Consider the following 22,279-nt stretch of genomic DNA (forward strand, 5'->3'; position numbering starts at 1 on the left):
CAGGCAAGAGAGAGAGAGAGAGAGAAAGAAAATATTTCCGCAGCCCAGGAACACTTTGCAGACATTATGGAAAATGTTGCCTGGTTTGTTTCCTCTACTCACTGAACCAATCTTTCGCATTAAAATCAGCAGAGTAGTAAATAAACATGTTTTCTCTAGCCCCGGAGCCATTCTGAGACATCAAATGGTACTTAAGAAATGTTTCTTTCTCCATCACAGAACGTTTTTAAAATGTCCATGGCTGAAGGGAGGGAGATGCTCCTGCGCTGGAGCATTAAGGGCTCTGCTGTCTCTCCAAGCTGGGGAGGCCCTGGGCGAGTCACAGAGCTCAGATCTTCTCTCCTGTTGGAGCCCTGCAGGAGGAACTGGAGTTTTCCAGCTCCCTGTGGATGTCTCTGGGTTTTCTGAGACCCTCAGGGAGGTGCTGGGGGCTCCCAAACCCCAAATCCCTGTGCTGAGCCAGGGCATGGAGCTGCTCAGTGCAGCACTTGGGGCCACAGGAGTGCCCTGAGCCGTGTCCCCATGTCCTGTGTGTCACAGGGATGCTCTGATGTGGCTGAGGTGCTCAGGGAGGGACAGGGGACAGTGCTGTCACCCCACAGGGGTGTTTGTCCCCCAGAGCAGTGCTGTAGCCCCACAAGGTGCTTTGGGGCATCTCCTGGGCCAGGGAAGTTCTTGCAGGAGATATTCCTCAGATTTCACCTCTCCCTGTGCCAGGTGGCTCCAAGCCCTGTCCAGGGACACTTCCAGGGATCCAGGGGCAGCCACAGCTGCTCTGGGCATCCCCACCCTCCCAGGGCAGGATTTTGTCCCAAAATCCCACCTAACCCTGCCCTCCCTGCAGCCATTCCCCCTTTTCCTGTCGCTCCTTCCTGATGAGCTGATGTGGAGATGCTTCAATGAAAGCTGAGGATGAGGAGCTGGGCTCTCCCACTGGAAGGGTTCTACGGCTGCTCTGCTCAGAATGCAGTTGGGGACATATTTCTCATGCATCATTTCTAAAAAAAACCCCCGAATTTATCTTGAGCAGAAAAGCAAATGTGTTTGTCCTGACCTGACACTGTTTTTTAAAGTGTCAAGTGCTAATGAAATTCCTCAGCCTTGAGCAGTTCTAGGCATTCAATGCTGATTTTTAAAATATGGGGATATTTTGCTGCAGATTTTGAGGCAGCCTCGAAATGATGAATGTTGGTGAGTGTGAGAGGAGAGAAACTTCCAGATCCAAAGAAGTTCTGACATAATCTCGCATGCAAAGCAGACAGCAAGAGGCTCCTGCTTTAAAGAGGTTTTTTGTTACTCCTTTGAAATTCCTTTAGCAGACATAGGGCCAACGCTGCACACTTTCATCATGCAAATTTGCTGATTTTAATATTTTGGGCTTAGGGAGGCAACAAAGCAAAAGGACTTTTTTAATTCTTTAGGCTGTAGGATGAAATTTGGAATGGAAATGTGCCCACAAGGCTCGAGCAGTCCCACCTCAGATTACTCTGCTTTTTGTGATGCTTGAAAGGCTTTTTCTGCAGGACGAGGGTGTGGAAAAGGGGCAGCCCTGGAGCTGTGGGTCAGCACAGGGCATCTCCCTGTGACATCCAATCTGGGCTGGGATAAACACCAAAACTGGGGGTGGAAGCTCATTATATAGTGAAATAATTAAGGTAATAAGTGAAATTATAAATAAATAAATAACAGGAATGAGATTAAATGAAGTGAAAAATAAAAAAGAAAAAGAAATTATCAGGTTAAAAAATAAATGAAAAGGAAATTAGGAAGGAAATAATGAAATTAATTAAAAAGAAAAATAAAATTAAATAACATATAAACAGACAAAATAAATGGAATTAAAAAAAGTGAAAGAGGAAAAGGAAATTAAAAATATAAACAGCAAAAAAGAAATAATATAAAATAGAAGGGCTAAAATGAGACGAAATATTAAGCGAGAATAAAATAAAATAAAAATAAAATAGACTAAAATAAAAATCAAATAAAATAGACAAAAAATAAAATAAAAATAAAGCATAAAATTTTAAAAAATAGAATAAAATAGAATAAAATATAAAATGAATAAAAAATAAAATAAATAAATTTAAAAAATAATAATAGAATAGCATAGAATAAAATAATAATAGAATAGAATAAAATAAATAAAATAATATTAAAATGGAATATAATTGAATAAAATAATAATAGAATAGAATAGAATAGAATAGAATAAAATAAAATAAAATAAAATAAAATAAAATAAAATAAAATAAAATAAAATGAAAGTAGAACACATGGGGAGCCGAAGGCAGCAGCCCGAGCCCCGCGGTTCCCGCCCCGCTCCGGGCCGTGCCCGCCCCTCCCGGGCCCGGGGCTGGGGGAGCGGGCCCGGGGGGTTCGGGGTGTCCGCGCCGGTCCCGCCCCCCGCGGCTCCTCCCGCGGGTCCCCCAGGGCCGGTGCCGCCCCCCGCCCGCCCCCGCCCCGCGGGCGGCCCTGGCGCGGAGCCGCTGCCGGTGCCGGTCCCGCCGGGCCGGTCTGTGCGGCGGCTGCCGGCGCTGCTGGGCGAGGTCAGGGAAAGTCCATGTGAGGAGCGGCTGGAATCACTTCCTGCCGCCGCCCGGCCCCGCCGCGTCAGGCCCAGGGCAGCCTCGGGGGCCGGCGCCCCGCAGGTGAGCGCAGCCCCGGGACCCCGGCCCGGCCCCGACCCCCGGCCCGGCCCCGGCCCGGCCCCGGCAGCGCCCGGGGCAGCGCCGAGCCCGCATGGCCCCCGGGCCGGGCTGTGCCGGGCTGTGCCGCGCTGGGCTGGGCTGGGGGACGCGCACATCGCGCCCCTCACCCGCGGGTCCCGGGGGTCCCGGCCGGGGGTGCGGGGAGGGCAGGGCAGGGCAGGGCAGGGGGGACCGGCCGGGCTGTGCCCCCGGTACCCCCGTGGGAAGCGCGGTTCGGGGGTTCCTGGCGGTCCTGCGGCAATGCGGGGTTGGGCTGTGCGGGAACCCCCTCGGGGGCTGCGGGTTAGGGGTAAATGCAGGCGCAGGCTCGGACTTTGGCTCCCAGGGGAGGGAAACGCTGCGAAACGGCTGAGACTGAAATCCAAAACCCGGCCGAACCCCGAAATTGGGGTTTGGGGATGGACCCCCGAGCTGTGGGGGCTCACGGGGGTCCCCTTGGCCGGGTGGGATGTGCCCCCATCCCAGGGGGACCCCTCTGTCGGGGGGCTGGAGCCGCTCCGGGGTGCGGGGAGCGGGGCCGGGAGTTGGGCTCGGCCGGGAGCGCTCCGTGCCCGCCGCAGCCCTGCTGTAGTTACAGCGCTCAAGGACTTCTCCAAACATCTTCCCTGCCCTAGGAAAAGCCAGCGGTACATCGCGTGCTGCTCCGCCGGCCCGGCCGACGGCGAAGTGCAGGATCACTTCCAGCCAAGTCTCCATTACCCCGCCGGCTCATTAATTTGAATATTCCTTTTTTTTTTTTTTTTTTTTTCTTTCTTCCCCTCTCTCCCCCCTCCTCCTTTCCGGAGGCATTTGCGAAGCTTGTGGGCAGCTTGATGTGCTCGCTGCCTGCCAAGTGTTTGCCTCTCGCCCTGCGTAATTGAGGGGCTGGCGTGCCGGCTCACCTTCTCCAGCTGAAATATTAAACAGCAGGAGAAGCTGGGATCGGTAAACAAACCGGGATGATTGCTGCTGCTGCTGCTGCTCCGTGGGGACACTGCCCCTGGGGTCCTGGGGAGAGCGGGGCTGCTCCAAACTGCAGCATCCCAGCACGCCTCCCCCCCAAATCTCCTGCCAGATTCACAGCCTGCTCTGAAATTCTGAAAGCTTTTAACTAAAAAGAGCAAAGCTGAGCTGTTCCTTAGCAGCTGACTTGCTGTGGCTTGCCCAGCTGAGGACAGTAAGGCTGTGACCCCAAGGTGAGGATGATGGGGGTGATAATGCTTGGATTTGAAGTAAGTGGCAAGTAGAAAAAAAATCAGGGGTCTCATCCTGTCCCTCCTGAGAGTAAATGTCCTTCTGTGGCTGTAACTGCTGTGTTTTGGGGATTTTCGTCCTGCAGAGGCCTTTTAATTAAGGCTTCACTGGGTAAAAGCTGTCGTATTGGGACAGAGCAGGGTGGGGATGGATTTCTGAAACTTAAAATTTGTCAAAAAAAAACCCTCCCAAGGCGGCTGGAATTACAGAGAGCAGAGTAAAGCCAGGCATCAGGGCAGGAGCAGGGGGTCCCACGGGGGCCAGAGATGTGGTCTGTGTGTTGGTTGGGCTGTGGCTGTGCAGGGCAGTGCTCCCAAAACGCTGTCCAGGGCTCCCCAAGCTTTTCCCAGAGCCCCCCTCTGTTCTGAGAGATGGATGCCATTAGCCAGGATGTGTATGCTGATGCTGGATCACTTTGGAAGTGATATTTTTGGAGCCCTCTGGCAATATAAAAGCCTTTTAGCTCCCCCAGCCATGACTGTGCTTTCCTGAGGGAGCCTGCTGGAACTGGAGGCAGATTTTGGCTCCTCTTGGCTGGTGCCAGTGACAGGGCAGCATCCCTGTGCTCAGGGGGGGCACGGAGCATCCTCACTGCTTGTAAGTCCAGGAAAGAAAATTCCCTTCTCCTTGAACTTGAGCCTGGCTGGAGCATCCAGGTGAGTCCCTCTGGGCTGGGCTTTGGCTCAGCTCCCAGCTGGAGGTGTCAGGAGGAGCGAGGCCACTTTGCAGCATTGCTGGCCAGGGGAGAAACACCAACAGAGCTCCTGCCAGAGCCTGATCCACCCGGGGAGATCAGGGCTGGCTTGGGAGGAACCTCCAGACTGTGCTTTCCTGGCTGGGGACGCAGCCCAGCTCACCTTGGAATGGAAATATTTATTTCAGGCTGTCTTGTTGGGCAGCCCCTGGTCCCTGGAGGGCTGTGGGGTGGGCAGGGATGGGGTCAGAGGTGGCCCTGCTGGCACTGGGGTGGCAGGGGCTGGGGACAAACCCCATGGAACAACCCGGGAAAGAGTGCTGGGACTCGGCTCCTGCTTTGCTCTGTGTTTAAAAATACTCTGACAAAATGGGGTTAGAAGGAGGGTTCAGCCATGGCTTTGAGTTTTTCCAGGTTTTCTGAGCCAGCAGCTTTTCAGGTGGGGAAATAGGGTGGGATGTGCTGGGCCAAAGGGAACTGCTCTGAGACAGCTCCAGGGATGTGAGGAGCAGGGGGGGGCTGCACTTGAGTGGCTTTTCCCCCCCTCTCTTTTCTAACCCTTGAGTTTGCTTGAATGTAATGAAAGAAATAAAACCCAGGCATGCAGCTGGAGGAAATTAAAGGGAATTGTGAGTTCCCTGCCATACCTAATGGCCAGAGCGAGCATCGAGCATCGGATCTTGCTGCAATTAGGCTTCAAATCGAGCTGAGCCTGGGCTTGGCATCCAAAGAGCAGCTTCCCAGCCCATTTCTTCCTCATCCAGGGAAGTGGCAGCACATCCCATGGCCCTCAGCACCCACTGGGATGGGCACACCTACAGGAGGGCGTGTGGGGTTTTTTTATTTTATTAAATCAAGCCTGTAGAGCAATTGAGAAATAGGTGAAGCGTGCTTAAAAGAGGGTGAGGCTGTTGGTTTTCTCTACCTGACTTTATTTGCGGAGTGACAGGAATTTTGACAGGCTTTGTGTCTTTTTTAGCAAATCAAGTGTCATGCCAGGTTTGCCTGTGGATGAGATCATTTGCAAAATATGTTTCCCAGCTTGCTTCAGGCATAATTCATTGTGTCAACTGCAATTGCTCATTTGCTAGGAACTGTGATTCATTAGTGGTTTATTTTTTGTTGGGGTTTTTGGTTTTTTTTTTTAAGTTCAACTTGTTTTTGAGCAAATGTTTGGAGGCAGAACAGGCATCTGAAAAAAAAAAAAAAAAAAGATTAAATCTTAACATTCGTTGTAGCCACAAATTCTGCTGTGAAGGGAAAACTTGCTAAAATGCCGTGTTCCCGGGGAGGGAGAGGCAATCCCAGGCGAGCTCCCTGGGCAGGATTGCACTCGGCTTTGTCATGTGGTTACTTCTAAATGGGGACGGAGGTAATAAAAATCAGACTGCTGGGACAGAGGATGGAGGCAGAGTGTGGAGCTTCCTCCTGCTCCCTGCTGGGGGTTCAGCCCTGGGCAGGATCCCAGGGATCCGGGCTGGGCTGGACAGGAGGGATGGGGGATGCTGGTGCTGTTGGGATGATGGTGATGAGAGCAGTTCTTTGGTGGCTGTGCCCAAGACCCCCTGAAAGCTCCTGGCTGAATGGATAAAATGAAGATAAATAGCCCTTGGCACAGGTTTTGTGCTCTGTGTGTTCCCGGGGCTGCTCGCAGCCGGCGCAGTTTGGCCTCAGGCTTTTCAGAGGTCCTCACGTCAGACTTTTCACAGAATTTTGCATGTCAAGTACATTTTTTGGTGTTGCATTTCCTATGAAGACAAGTATTTCAGTGAGTTTTTTTTCCCCTAGGTGGGTGGATGGGGGGTAGGGCCAGGAATTGCAGCCACAAACTACCCAGCACTAACAGCCTATGTGGGCTGAATAAATTGATACACTTTTCACCAAAAGATTAAATTTATTTTTTTTTTCCATAAAACATCTAAGTGATTATGAAATGTACATTTAAGCATAAATAACTTGACAGCTTGTTTTTTGCTTTTTTTTGTCCCCCGTGCAACAATTCTCTATAAAACACTCTTAAAATATCTTAGGGTTTTTTGTTTTGTTTGGTTTTTTTTTCCTTGAGTATTTGCGCATTCTCTCTGGTTTTTAACTGATAAAAGACTTTTTACAAGCCAGAAAAAAATTGGGAAAGGGGGAGAGAGAGCACAGGAACGTGGGGAGTCTGCTGACTTGTGGCGCGCCGGCGCCGTGCCCAGGCCCTGCCAGTTTGCTGCGGAGCCCAGTGCCAGGAGCCAAGGGCAGCAGAGCGTGAGCACGGGGAGGTGGCTCCATCACAGTGACCATATATAGTCACTGGGACGAGATTAAACCCTTCACCTCCCTCCCGGTGTCATCCCCAGGGCTGTGCAGCCACGAGCAGGATCTGTGCATCCTTCATTAGAAAATCCCTCTCGTCCCTCTGGGCAGCGATCAGGGCTCCTCTGCATGATCAGGGCTCCTCTGGATGGATGGGCAGGGGGACAGCAGCCAGGTGTTTTTGGGCTGTCTGGGGGCTGGATTTCAGCAGCACAGCCTGTGCAGGGAGCTGGGGCTCAGTGGGGCTGAGGCAGAGGGGCAGGAGGGTCCTGCCAGCGCTGGCTCTGCTCCACGCAGCATTCCTGCCGTGGTACCCACTGGGAAGCATATGGCAGCCTGGGATATATATATACATTTTGTGTGGGGGGACATGTTTTACATGCCAGTTCTCCCTGTCATAGGACAAACATTTACACTTGGATTATAGGAAGCATTAGGGAAACAGGAGAGAACATCAATGCTTGCAGGGAGAGGCTGGGCAGTGGTGGCAGGGCAAAGGGGTGATGATGATGTTTTGGCCCTCCTGAGCTTTGTGGGGTTATGCTGCACAGAGGTGAAACGTGAGACATCAATAAAGGGTTGGTGTCTCATGGTGTGCCGTGCAGAAGGCAATGGCCCGGTGCCCAAAGGAGATGGGGAGTGAGGGTTTATCCATTTGAAGGTGGATAAAAGGATTTGATTTCCAAGGGAAGAGGCAGATGGGGCTTGCTGGGAGGATTCCAGTGGGATGCATGAGCCTGGCTGCCCTGTGGGATTACAGACCCCTCCATGGCTGAGATCCTGTGGGATGAAGTCCCCACAAGCAGCAGTAACCTCTCTCCATAGGTGCCCCTTCACTGGAAACCTCCCTCAGCACCTCACCAGCTGCAGAAACCTTAAAACGTTTAAACCTGAGTAGGATGATGGTTATTCTGTTGTGGCTGGAATCACATCCTCATTTTGGTTATTCTGTTGTGGCTGGAATCACATCCTCATGGCAAACCTGGGGATTATGATTTCCTAATGGGCATAAGGAGGCTTTGAATCCCTCAGACTGGATTTTCTCTCTTCTAAGAAGTTCTGATGGACTGGGAAGGAAAGCTGTGGTTTTTGCATCTCCCCTGCAGCTTGGCCTCAGGGCAGGTGACAGAACCATATCTCTCACTCATTTCTACAAACCAAAGTTGTTTAAAACTTCATCTGTCTGCTCCCCAATTATCTGCTCCTTCTGTGCCTCCGTTTATCCGTGCTAACATCATCAATACATGCCCATGCTTAATGAAACATTATTGCTTAGGTTTAATTGTCTTCTAATTAAGTAAAATAAAATTTTGCACGGCGGTTGCAGCAGCATCTTTCCTGTCTGGGAATTCTGCTGTGCTTGAGGTGCCAGAGCCCAGGGAGTGGTGACAGCCACAGCAGTGCCATTCCATGGAGAAGGGGATGGACAGCAGCAGCCTCCTCCCCTGAACCTGCTGCTCCTCTCTGTCACCCTGCTTAAATCTGATTAATTGACAGCTTTTTTTTTTATATGAACTTCTGTGTTTGGTAGAGCTTCTGGGGTTGTTGCTTTGTAGGGTTTTTTTCCATACAATTTCTAAGTGATTATGAAATGTACATTTAAGCATAAGTAGCTTGACAGGTTGGGGTTTTTTTCCCTTTGAAAGACACAACATGAGGTTGTGCTGAGTACCTGGGGAAAGGTGCCCCTGTTCAAAGTCAAGGCATGCAAGTGTAGGGCTGAATTTTTGACTCTTGTCTGAGCAGTTTCTACTCTTAATGCATCATTAACATGGTTTTCTGCATTTCATTCAGTTCCCATTACAGCACTCAGTTCCGTCTGTTAATTTTGGTATGTTGATATTTTTGTTGTCAGCAGTTTTTTTTTTCTTTTTCTTTTTTGAAGCATATAAAAACCATTAGTGTGAAAGAAGATTTAAAAGATACATTACAATTAAAATGTTAATGAAATCGGCATCATACAACTTTTGAAACCATTTAGGCATTAATCTTTCTTGGTCTCATGTCCATTAACTCGGGCGATTCTTATTCCACACTGACCCCTGCTGAGAGAGTCGTGCTATAATTGGATTTTAAGAACTGGGGGGAAGAAAAGCAGGGAGAGAGAAAAGCCTTGGAGAAAAGGGGAAGTTGGGAAGGTTTCTTTGGCTTTCTGCATGGTGTCGGTGGAAATGAAGCCAACCAAACCCAGCCCTGCTGCTCCATCACTTCCCAGTGCTGTGTTCCCCCCAGGTCGTGCCTGGGAATGTGGGAATGCCGGGGTCAGGGGCTGGGGCAGAGCCCTGGGAAGCTCCAGAAGCTCCAGAAGCTCCAGGCTGGGCTCCTGCTGGGCTCTGGCTGTCACGGTGACCTTGGGCAGGACACGAGCACCAGACTCTGCTTTGGTTGATCCCAGTGTAACGTGAGCAGGGCCAGGGCAGGATGGTGAGAGGCCTTTTTAAGGCCCTGGGAGGAAGGGAATGGGAGAGCAGCAAGGAATCGTTTGTCATTATTGCTTCAGCTTTCCCCAGTTCCTCCAAAATAGTGTTTCTGCATTTTATCTGTTTGAATTTGGTTTGGTTTTTTTTTTTTTTTTTAAGAGGCTCTTTTTTCAGCTTACACAATATTTGAATTGGGACCAGCCCCCCTCCCCAGGCGAAAGAGGAGGATTGACTAATTCACAGGCTGGGCAGTGAATCCAACATCAGGACTTCTTGACTCACCACACAGCTCCCAGGATCTGTGCCATGGCTGCATCAGGGCCATGGGCTGTGCTCAGCCCCTCCAAGGCTCCAGAACACTCTGTGCTGGTCAATCCCAGCCTTACACACTCCTGGACACCTTCTCCAGAGCCCAAGAGCTTTACACCTCCTGTGGGACCTTGGATCTTTAGGGAAGGGCAGGTCCTTTAGGGAAGAACATTGTCCTTGCCAGGATGGGGAAGGGTTCAGGGTTTTTGGGAGGGTGGGTGTGCTGCTGTCCAGGCAGTGATGCACCTCAGGACCTCAGGCTGAGCTGCAGCTCAAGGGATGAGCACATCCCGCCCAGGGAGGAGTGGAGTACCAGCCCAGCTTGTGTTTATGCTGCAAGCATGAATTTTTATTTAGAGATTTTTTTTTTTTTTTTTTTTTTTGAAGCAAAAAGCTGCACAGATCCATGCGAGCCTCAGAGCTGCTGCCTCCCAGCAGGAGAACTCTGGGCTGGGGAGAGCAGAGGAGAACTCTGGGCTGGGGAGAGGAGGAGAATTCGGGGCTGGGGAGAGCAGAATTCTGGGCTGGGGAGAGGAGGAGAACTCTGGGCTGGGGAGAGCAGAGCAGAACCCTGGGCTGGGGAGAGCAGAGCAGCAGAATTCTGGCCTGGGGAGAGGAGGAGAACTCTGGGCTGGAAAGAACAGAGCAGAACTCTGGGCTGGGGAGAACAGAGCAGAACTCTGGGCTGGAAAGAACAGAGCAGAACCCTGGGCTGGGGAGAACAGAGCAGAACCCTGGGCTGGAAAGAACAGAGCAGAACCCTGGGCTGGGGAGAACAGAGCAGAACTCTGGGCTGGAAAGAACAGAGCAGAACCCTGGGCTGGGGAGGGCAGAGCAGAACTCTGGGCTGGAAAGAACAGAGCAGCAGAACCCTGGGCTGGCAGTGGCCTGGGGCTGGTTCATGCCGTGGGCAGTGAGCCGTGCAGCACAGAGCGTGCTGCTGGCACCTCATCACAGGGACCAGCACTGGGCACCCCGGCTGGGGAAGGGCTTCTTGGAGCTCTGCAGTGCCTCTGCACACACAGCACAGCCTGGGTTTTAATTGTTTTGCTCCCTTTTTATGTGGGTAGGAAAAAATATAATAATTTATAGCGGTGTTGTTTTGCTGTCGAGGCATCGCGTGAATTTATAACCTGAGAGAATTGGGGATGGGGATCCAAAATTGTCAAATAATGGCAGGGCTGGGGGAGGCCTTGCCAGAGTGGGAGCCATCCTTGTCCCAGCTCAGCTGGTCAGATGAACTGGGGGTGTATTCTGCACCAGGGGTACCCCAGGGGTGGTTTGTGCCTTTGGGTGAAACCAGCAGCATTTGTGCCAGTCAAGCTAAATGACTTGCCCTTAGGGGAAGGGAAAGTTCCAGGCTCAGGAAAAGGGAGCAAGGAAAAGCAGCCCTGAACATTCCCAGTGCATTTTCTGGCCCAGCACACAGGTGGGATTTCTAGCAGGGTGAATTTCTGTGCTGCAGGCTGAGTGAGAAGCACACCAGAATCAATATCTCAGTAGTCCAATAAAACCTGTGGGATTTTCATTTCAGCTCATTTCAAGTGATCTAATAACTGGCCTTTCAGATGACTGCTGGGTGTTTGGTTTCTTTGTGCAACTGTAAAAATGTAGATGGAGCCCAGGGTCCTTGCAGGGCTTTGGCTGGGCTCTGGGAGCCTCCATCCCAAGGTTTGCTCTGGGGTCAGGCAGTGAGGGCTGGGCGTTTGGCTCTGGGTGGTTTTCAGATGCTCTGGGTGGTTTTCAGATGCACTGGTGGATTCTAATTCCAGCTTGCAGCACTGATTTAGTGTCCACCCCACCTCTGCAGTCCCTTGGGAGCCAGTGGGAGCTTCAGCAGAGCAGCTGGAGGTACCTGAGCCACGGGGTACCTTCATGAATATTTTTGCAATCAAGTTTAGGAAGTTTCCTCATTTACCTTCCCTTTAAGGTCCCAAGCTGGCTGTTGCTTTGTTCATGAGTGCCTTAGGAGAGGTGTATCCTGCAGTAGTTGCTGACTAATCTGCATTTGGCAGGAGAAATGATGCAGGAGGGAGGACTTAACTCTTTGCAGGGGGACAGGAGGGCAGCACAACTTGGAGGGGGTGGAGAAACCAGGAGAAGCTGCAGCCTGTGTGTGTCTGGTCCAGGCTGTCACCCCAGCACAGCTTGGCAGAGCACTGAGCTGAATTTTTTTGCTTGACCGTCCTGAAAACCCAGAGAAGCACAGTGGCACACTGGTGATGTCCACAGTGCAAAGTGTTGCGAGCTATTTTAAACAAAAATATTCCAGTGGCTTTTACCACTCTTCTGTGAGGTTCTATAGAGTGACAGTCATGATTTCTTGCTTCTCTTTCACACCTCCCAAGTGGTTTTTGCCCCAAGAACCCTGGAAGTTCAATTGCAGTGTATTTATGAAGCATCACAGGTGATGCCGGGTGCTCCTGCAGCCTCCCCTGGCTGTGCCTGAGGGATTGGTGCTGTTTGGCTGCTTTGCTGTCCCCTCCCCGCCCTGCAGCCTGCTCCTGACCTCCTCTGGGTGCCTCAGGAATGCTGTGTGAGACCCAGGGTGCAGCATTAGCAATGGAAATATTTGGTGCAGGCGGTTCCCACACCCTGTGCCCGCCCCAGTGCACGTGTGCCAGGAGCTCTGGTGTTTTGCTGGGAGGAGTTCTCCCTCCTGCTGTCCAGGTGATGGCTGTCCAGGTGACAGCAGGTGGGTTGGGAGCTTAGGAGTTGTGTCTGGTGGTAGCACCCACCTCTATGGATGGATATGTCAGTCTGGGAGGAAAAGGGAGAGATTTGCTGGCAGCTTTTGGAGAAAAACCCAACCAAACCCATCTGAGGGAGCCTGGCGTGAGGTGTAGCCAGGAGCTGCTTGGAGCTTGTTTGAAAAGGTATGAAAAGGGGAGATGGATGGGGTGAAGGATTGTTCTCATGTCCATGTGGTTGGACAAACTCTCCAAGTTACCCAAAGTTCTTGAGGGGAGGAATGGTCTCATGGCTCTGGGATGGTTTCATAGCCAGGGCAGTGCTTGAGCTGCCTCAGCGAGCCCAGACTGACATCCCAGAGGTTTTTTTCCTCCTTGCCTTGGCTGCTCAGATCTGGTATTTGAATTTTAGTCTTGGTTTTGTAGGTGGGACAAGAACCACCCACCGCAGAGGCTGAATGATGCCCTGTTGTGTGTGTGACGGGCGTGGGTGGCACTGACTGTACGTGCTGCCCACTGTGCTCCTGAGGCTGCCATGGGCACAGTGGCTCTCTGGGACACTCTCTGCTGCTGGCACTGCCCTTGGGAGCACTGCCCACCCCAGACCTGAGCTGCATCATTTGTATGTTCGGTCCCAAAGTCCTCATCCCACTCCTGATTCCACCTCCTCCTGTCTCAGGAGCCTCCCTCTGTTCCTGGCAGTTCAGGGAAGCTTGGCTCAGGTTTTAACCACTTGCCTGTGGCTGTTAAGCCTCAGTGACATATTAAGTATTTAATATCCAAGTGCATTAGCTGCCCACCCACATCCCCCTTTGGAGGGAAATCACCCACATCCAGCAGGATGCTGCCCAGCAGAGTTGTACAAATGGCTTCCTCCAGCACCTCTGCTTTGATGTCTGGTTCCTGGCCTGGTTAGCCATGAGCGATGGGGTGAGCAGAGATCTCCTGGCTGCTCCAGCACCCCATCCCTCACAGGGATTTTGGGGAGACCCCTCCCTGCTGGAAGGGACCCCTGTGGGGTGTCACAGTCTGAATGGCAGCTGGGCCAAAGCAGGAGGTACCCACCTGGCAGCAGGCAGGGCATGCCCTGGTACTGCCACCTCTGCTGGTGGCACTGTGAGAGGGGACAATCCACCTGAATGACCACATCTGATGGTGTTACAGCTTCATTTCTGGGCCCTTGCTTAACCCCTGCAGCACATCAGAGGCTCTTGTGAAATGTAATGTGCTGGAGCAGCAGCACAGGAAAAAGCTCTGCCTTCTGTGAAGCCAGACTGTTGCAGTGTAATTTGTTTTGTAAGATTTTGAAAGGCAGTGTTGCAATCTGTAACAGTAGAATAGTGGGAAGATGGTCAGGTGGTTCTTGGGACTTCAACAGACAGATTTCATGTCTGTGTGTTTTTGCAACACCTTTCTATAAAGGGAAACATAATTTAAAATATGATTACTTAGTGTTGTAACAGTCTTCTCAAACGTTTTTGCATTATGCAGAGATCATTATCAGAGGCTGATATTAACTTGCAAAGAATATTATGCAAATCATTCTCCTGTTCTTCTAAAAAGAAATTTCCTTCATAATGCAAAGCGTGACAAAAAAAATTGTGCAGAGGCTTTTGGCAAAATTACATTCAGAAGATGTAACAGTTTTTCTGCTTACTAGCACAATCCGTTTCTGCCTTTTGACTGGATTTGCTCAACTCAAGCTGATAAAGGCTGAATTTTAAAAGCAGGCTGGGGCTGGGGGGAGTGAGTGGTACCTCGTGGGTTCAGGGATGGTCAGGCAGGGTTTTTGTGCTTGGATCTTTGTTTCCAGTCCCCCCTGATGGTGATGACAGGCTCTGGTGTGCTCAGCTGTGTGGTGCTCTCTGGAATTCCGTGGCCTCGTGTTCCTGGGCTGGGGATGCTCAGCACCAGCCTGGGCACCAGCAGCAGCTCCAAGGAGCAGGCCTGGGATGGATCCCACAGGGACAGACTGCCCAGGTGCCCAGTGCCACCAGTGCCAGCCTCTGGGCCACTGGGACCAGTCAGACCACCCTGGATGGGGATGGGATGGGTGGTCCTGCCCCATGCAGCCTTCACGGGGTCACTGAGGCTGGAAAAAACCTCTGGGATCACTGATCCCACTGATCAAAAGTAGCAATCATTAAATCATTTAAAAAGAATCAATCATCAGGCCCATCCTGGAGCACTGAGTGCCACATCCAGGCCTTCCCTGGGCCCCTCCAGGGATGGGCACTCCCTGGCCACCCTTTCCATGGGGAAATTCCTGCTGCTCTCCAAGCTGGGCCTCCCCTGGCACAGCTGGAGGCTGTTCCCTCTCTCCTGACCCTGTTCCCTGGCAGCAGAGCCCGACACCCTGCCTGTCCCCTCCTGTCAGGAGTTGTTGGGAGCACCAAAATCTTCCCTGAGCCTCCTTTTCCCAGCCTTGGCACCTCCCTGGTGTTCCTCCAAGCACCAGCACGTTCCTGGAGGTAATCCTGACCCAGCTGAAGCCATTGAGGATTTTGCCACTGACTTCATCCCTGCTGTATGTATTTTTTTTTCGTGTGTGTGTGTGTATTACAAACTGGCTGTATCAGTTCAGAGCTGCCCCTTTCTCACACAGAAATCAGATTGTGCTGAAATCGAGCTGATTGTTTCATAGGTATTGGCTGTTCTGCTCTTCTTATGGATTGATTGACAAAAATAGAGCCTGATAAATATTGTAAATGACTAAAATACGTGTAAGCTGTGCATTCAGTCAGCTTTGGAGAGGCTCTTTTGCTGTAGAACCCCGTTTTCCAGGCACTTAACACCATTTTGAGAAAACGAGCTCCTGATTTCTCAATACAAATGTAATTGGGAAAAGTCAGTAATATTCAGACATGTAGATTGAATTAAAGCAGCAGGGAGAGTTTTCACTAACCCAGGAAATTTTCAGGCTCTCTTTTTGTGTCTGGTTAGATAACTCAATATTTAAAAATCAACCCAAATTAGATAAATAAGCTGGAAGTCATAGTTAGCATTCGTCAAGCAACTTAGGCTGGATGTTCCAGCCCTGCCTGACTCCACCTCTAGCTGCAGGGTTTCCCTGTTATGAACGGGTGAATTCTAATCCTTGTTTATTCCCTGCTGCAGAGAAATGGATTTATCCGGAGTTTTCTGCCTTGAAAAGGAGCCCTGGGTGCAGGGGGCTGGGGCGCCCTGGGGCGGGTGTGATGTGCCATGCGAATTCCGCCCTTCACACCTTCCACCAACACCAAATCCTTTATTTCCGTGACACGGAGAACTTTTAACACCCCGAAAGTGGCCCCAGGGTGTGGCTGTGACCTGAGAAATCAGGGCAGTGAGGGGTTACATGAGCTGGCTCCGCTCCCCTGGCATCTCCTGGGCTCAGGATGGGAACTGCTGGGGATCCCTGCTGGACCCACTGGGTGCATTACAGGCAAAAGCTGACTTTTTATTTTTTAAACACTGCAAGGAAGGCTGAATCAAAGTAGGGAGGTGTTTTATTCTGAACAGTGTGGCGGAAAGGAATCTTTTTATCTTCTGGGTTTCTTTGTTTCCGGAGTGTTTTGTAGCATGGACTTGTAGCAGAGCGGTGTTAAGCACATTCCTGCAAATCTCTTTCTGGTAGCCTCTGGAAAAGGGTGATGCTGCCAAAATCAAATCAAATATTTAACTCTAAACTTTTATTTTTTTTCCTTCAAAGGATGACTCTTTATGACTATTTTTGTTTTTTTGGTTTTGTTGTATTTCTTAGAAGAGCATTTGTAGTGTTCATCACAGGAGAGCTGCTCCTGTTCATCACAGGAGAACTTCTGTTCTTCCAGGAGAAGCTGTGGCTGTCCCTGGATCCCTGGCAGTGCCCAAGGCCAGGCTGGACAGGGCTTGGAGCAGCCTGGGACAGTGGAAGGTGTCCCTGCCCATGGCAGGGGTGGCACTGGACGGGCTTTGATGTCACTTCCAACCCAACTCCTCCAGGATTCCGTGATTCCCTTTGTTTCCCCCCTTTTCCCAATTAACCTCATTTTAAGCTGTGATCACCAGCAGTGCCTTTTACCCTCTGCTGCCCTTCTGCAGGTTTTCCATCCCCACCTGCCTCACTCCAGCCCTGCTCTTCCCACCAGGCATTAATAAAACCAAAGCAGAGGCCAGCGTGATCATCCCCTGCCTCAGCCTGCTGCAGGGAAACCCTTCCCAACAGAGTGAAAATTGCAAGTGGTTATGGAAATTATGGGGCAGGGAAGAAATAGCATTCCAGCCTGGTTTAATTTGTGAGTGGATGTCCTGGAAATAAGGTATAGCAATGCATAGCACAGGTTGTTCTAACGTGGATGTTGGGCTTGCCCTTGTGTGAGCGTGATGCTGCCTCATGATGTGGGAGCAGATATTATAACCTTGAAGAATCTTGTAGGACATAAAAGTTTTAATTAAAAATCCAGCTTGGTTGAGGGTATTTTGGTTTAGTATGAATGTCTTCATTTCTTTTGAAAAAAGAATTAAATGAAACCCTTAGTATTCCTTTTTTTTTTCTTTTTTTTTTTTGATTCCTGCATATTTATTCTTGAAGTTGAAGCATTAGAAAATAATTGAGTAAAACAAAATCCACAAGGCTTCAAATTACCTCTAGCTTAATGTTTTATTTAAAAGGTTTGCTAACTGACATTCTTTATAATGAATTAGGTCACGCGGCTCCGAGGAGTGTTGTCGGTTTTCTTTTTTACATTTAAATTTGAGGCTGCTTCCCTTGAAACTTGGGCTCTGCTGCCAGAGCTGTGACTCCCTGGCTCAGGGAATCTCACTCTAATTATTCTCAATCACACCAGTGCAAATGAATATATCCATGTTTGGAGGGTGGCAGCGGTGTTGTCATGGCAATCTCCGTAAGGTCATGAGAAACTCATGGATATTGTTCCCTGCCTCTCCTGGGAGGCTCTACCTTTGCAGCACCCGGGCTTTGGGGAAGAACTTTGAAGCAGGGTCTTGCTGGGGTTGGGCTGGAAGGATTTGCTGGTTCCTGCTGGGGGTTCAGGTGAGGGTGCTGGGGGGCTGGTGGCTCACTGCTCCCCCTCCCCTGGGTGCCACATCCTGAGTCAGGATGGACCAGGCTTGTTCTGGAAGGTTCTGGGCTCCTCCTGAACCTCAGGGGCAGCAGAAGGACCTTGGGTTGGTGCTGGTTAATGGTGTGCTGGGGTGAGCTTTGGATTGGGTTCTGTTGGGAGAGCTTCACTTGTATAACTTACTGCTAACTTATGCTTGTTCGCGTTGTAACTTAAAAAAAACCCAAACCCCAAATAATAACATGCCCCAAGAAAACAACAAAACACCCAACTTTGTTTTTCTTTAAGGCCATGTTGGGTGGAACAACCTGGTCTAGTGGAAGGTTCCCTGTCCACGGCAACTCTGATGATTTTACAAATGTCTGGTGTGGAAGGAAAAGGAATTCACTGAAACTGGAATTCACTGAAACTGGAATTCACTAAAATTGGTGTTTTTCAAGTCTTGGTTGAGGCGATCCATGTAGTTGTGGTTTTATGGTTTTGTATTTCTAATTTCTTTTTTGCTTAAAAAAATACCAAAAGAAAACTTAACCAAAAATAAATGTTATTGATCGAGAGCCATCAAAGCATTTTAATTAGCAACTAAATCCATGTTAAAACTGTAATTATTTTGCTAACCCAAGACATAGATACATATATGTGTGTGTATACATATATTTATATACACCCCTATCTCTTTGAGCATTCAGATAGCTTTAGCATCACTTGGTCTGAAAGATCTGACATTATTTAATGATTGATACCAATATTCCACAAAAAAAACCCCCCAAAAACTGAAAGAAAACCTTTCACTTTACTGGCTGCATGGAACCATGGCCGTGCCCGCAGGGTGTCAGGTGAGTCTCTTGCATTATTTGTGTTATATCTGCCCTTAATTGCTTCTGGTTGCTGAGTCTTTGGAGATGTTGAGCCTCTCTGATCTTGTCCTCTCACACCCAGCGTGTTCTCACGCAGCAGGGGAAGCAGGCAGGTTTTCACAGGGATTTTCAGCTGGCAGGTGTGCCCTGTTGGGCCATCCCTGCAAGGCCTGGCTTGCAGAGCCCCTGCCCTGCCCAGGTGTGCCCCTGTCCACACAGGGCACCTCTGCCCTGCCACTTGTCTGCTGCTGTGACCTCGCTTTCTCTAGGGCCTGGCACACAGGGTGGATTAAGGGCTTTTAAATTGGAATTTTAGGCTGGCAGAGATGAGTTGGTGTTGAAACGCTCAACGAAGCACCAAGCAAGTGGAATTTACAATTAAAGGCCTATTTGCATTTAAAAATCATTTCAGTTGACCTTCTGGCCCCCTGGCTTTCTCATTGGCTGTGGGATATCCATTTACACTTCCAGGGCTCCTGGACTTGCCAAAAACCCTCTGAGCAACTTACCCTGCTCCATTCTGCCTTGCACACCCAACACCTGCAGGAGTGGCCAGTGAGCTGTGGGGGGAAAAAACGTGTCTGATGAGGTTAAAAAAGGCACAGGGGAGCCTTTAATGCTGGGAAAGCATTTAACTGCAGCTTCTGCAGTATTTAACAGGGCTTCAAACCCCTCTGATTATCCCTGGCCTTGGCTTTTGTCGATCCTTTGGTTGGCTAACGTGTCCCTTTCAGCTTTGGTGACAATAAAATGTGAGTAAGCAGAAAACTCAAATTTCTGAACGATGGCTCGTGGCAATTTCCTAATTTCCTGAGTGAGCACAGGCTTCTTGGAGTTTCATTCCTGTGCCAGAAAGACTATTTGCTCATACAAAGTTCTTCATTGTAATAGGAAAAAATCAATTTGATTACTTTCATGTCAGCATGCATGTCTAATGGCTTAGAAGTTATTGCAGCCATAAAATATACAGTATCATTTCTCTCTCACTCTGAAATTTGACAGGATTAATATAGTCAGCATGAAATCTTAGTCATAAAGTCGACCATAAGTGATGGTAAAATTAGCTGCTGAAATCGTCTGCTTATGGAAAGCATCTTCTGTTTTTCCTTCAGGGAAAAAATATCAAGGGGCTGGCGTGTGGATGGGAAGGAAGTGTTTGCTCTGATGGGAAGATGTCCATTTTATTTCATCTTTGTGGATCTGTGATGTCCCTGACAGCCCCAGGTGTGGCTTCACCACCCGTTCATCCCTGCTGGTGCTGCTGGTGGGGCTGGGCTTGGTGTCCAAGCCAGGCCCTGTGTGAGACACAGTGCAGCTCACACAGGGCCTGGAGAGCCCCATCCCCTGCAGGGGCTGGGTTTTGGGTTGAAATCAGGGCTTTTGAGGAATGTCCATTGGTGCTGTGTGTCCCCAGGGCAGGCTGGAGTGTGCTGCTCTGATTTATCTCATGCACAACGAGCCTTGTGGTGGTTGAAAGGTGTTTTTTCCCTTGGCTCAGTGAGGCTGGAGGGAGGAGAGGTGCAGGTGAGGTGGTTTCACCCCTGGAATTGAGTGGATGCTCTTCCTCCTGGTGCTGCCTGCTGCCACTTTTTTGGTCACCCCTGTCCTCCCCACATGCTCCCCTTGGGAAGTGGCTGAGCCACCTTCATGGGGCACAAAAGGGAGCTCTGAGCTGAGACTGAGAAAGTTAAAGTTGAGTTTGCCTCTGTGTGGCTGCCCTGGGAGGCAGAGCAGCCTCTCCTTGCTGCTCACCCACCTCCAGGCCTGTCCTTGGGAGTGCAGAGGAAGTGCTGGCTCAGGCAGGTGTGTGATCCTGCACCAGCCCAGCCTCTGAGCTCCTTCTTCATGGTTTTGTTTCATGATGTCTCATTTCAGCTGCATTGGGTAAGGTGCCCGTGCTGCTTTTTCTGCTTATGAAGCTGATTACAGAAAGAATTAAGGAGCTTGGTATCTTTAATAGCAATGAGCTGCTATCTTCAATATCAACTTTAAAATTAAACCAAGGGAAGGCATCATCCTGCTTATGGACGTTAATTGCCCATTCCAGAAGGTCCCAGAGCTGGGTTTTCCTGCCAGCTTGGCTTTGCAAGGGGAAATTCCTCCTGTTCCTTGAGCAAAGACACAAAGTTTTGCTCCTCTGGGGGGGATCAGGGGTCCCTCGCGTTGCCTCCGGATGTTCCAGCCTGGCTGGGAGCTGTGTCCTGCTGGTTTCACAAGTCCTGCCTGCCTTGGCAGCCCGTGGTGAAAAGTTAATATCTGGTCATTGCTTTTGGCTGCATCTCCAAGGCAACTTCATTCATAGGCAGCTATGCCTGGGTGACTGACTCCAGCTCCTGTTACATCCCCCAGGAGCTGTTAACTCCTTCAGGGCAGCAGGGAGCAGGCACAGAGCAGGTGGATGCCAGAAACTCCCAGCAAGTCTGACCTGCTCTGTTTGGTTTCCTTCCCAGAGCCTTTTTCAGCGTGGAGAGAGAGCAAAGAGCTCGTTGCTGTTTGAGATCCTTCTCGGTGCAGAGAGGTCTCAGACTAAGTTTGTTTCTCCTGGAATTATTATGCTCCATTATCCTCTGGTTTGGGCAGAACGTTGCCTTTGGGATCTGCACTTGCTGCAGAATTTCACTGGGGAAAAAGGAGCTTGGCTGCTCTCTGCAACACAGGAAAAAATGGAATTTTGCGTTTCATGCAAAACCAAGGGAGGGTTTTCCTCCAAGGGGCAGGTCATGGGGTGAGACCACCATGTTCCCAGGGGTGCTCAGGATCCATGAGTTCTGTGGGATGGAGGTGTACAGGTTAAACGTGGACATGTCCTGGTCCCTCCCTGCTGTGCCTATTTCTGTGTGAGTTCTCCAGATCCAGATTTGCAGCCTCCAGAGACTGCTTCGATTCTCACCAAAAGATGTAGGAAGGAGGAAAAGGAGCCAAACTCTGGGCTTTTTGCTGTTTGTTTCTCTCACAGCAATGCAGAGAGGTGCTGTTCCAGGAGATGATGATTTGTCCTTAAAATCCTCAGCTCTGGCTGGGATGGATCCTGAAGCAGAATCCATCTCCAGGGAGGAATGGGGCTGGAGAGGGGCAGAACAAGCCCAGCTCAAACCAGCACCAGGCAAAGCTTGGCTTGAACTGGCTGAGCGTTCTAAAACCATGGAATTTGGTTTGGCTTGGAAGAGACCTTAAAGCTGTCTTGTTCCATCCCTGTTCCAAGGGCAGGGAACCTTCCAGTGGATCAGGCTGCTGGGCTGTGCCCTCTTCCATTGAGATTTGAGCCCATGCTCCCACCCTGGTGCTCTTTGGAGGCCCTGCAGGTGATTTGGCAGGAGGGAACAGGCAGGAAAAGCTCCCTGGGTTTCACTGGACACATCCCTGCAGCCCAGGTGGGGCAGCTCAGCAGGGATCAAGGTCAGGCTGGCTCTGGGCACAGCTGAGATACACAAACCTGACAACTAAAAATGAACCCTGTTCATTTTTTAATGCATTTTGGGAGATGTGTTACGCTCAGGCAGGGAATGGGACACCCTGGGGCTGAGGATGCTGCAGTGGGACAAGGTGGTACCTGTGGAAAAGTTCATTAGACATGGTTTAGATGATCCCAAGGAGCTGGGGTGCAGCCTGGGTCCCCTAAAACCTGGCCAAGCTCCCTGCTCCAGGTGCTGCTCTCCCTTCCCAGGGAGGAAAACCTGCTCTCGGACTCCTATGGAGCTGCTGTAACTCTCAAATTTTAATAATAGATTACCATTAGTATCAGCCTTATATAATGCACAGCTCATTATTGCTTACTCAGAATAATTTTGCAGCCTCCTTATAGAACCTTGGAACTTTATTTGCTGAGTATAAAATATGCAGAAATGCATGAATAGTTTTAAGACTTGGTACCCTAAACTAATACAGTGTGCTGCTTTTTTTTTTCCCTGCTCCATGATTGAAGTCAAATTAACATATTTACCTTCAGTGCTCCCAGGAGTAGCATTAAAAAATTCAAGAGGTGATTCAGAATAGTCTCCGATTTACTGTGTTTAAAGCTGGATTTCATT

At 50.0% G+C, this 22,279-nt stretch overlaps 1 protein-coding gene across 1 annotated transcript in view; it reads left to right on the forward strand.

Annotated features, from left to right (window-relative positions):
• The first annotated feature begins 2,375 nt into the window (after window positions 1–2,375).
• Window positions 2,376–22,279, forward strand: part of NACC2 (NACC family member 2) — a 54,571-nt gene continuing 34,667 nt past the window's right edge. Inside the window, exon 1 of the mRNA XM_077188929.1 lies at window positions 2,376–2,648. The gene's annotated coding sequence lies outside the window, so the exon portion shown is untranslated. The remainder of the gene's footprint in view (window positions 2,649–22,279) is intronic.

The sequence above is a fragment of the Agelaius phoeniceus genome, chromosome 21 (genome assembly GCF_051311805.1).
Source record: "Agelaius phoeniceus isolate bAgePho1 chromosome 21, bAgePho1.hap1, whole genome shotgun sequence".
Lineage (NCBI taxonomy): Eukaryota > Metazoa > Chordata > Aves > Passeriformes > Icteridae > Agelaius > Agelaius phoeniceus.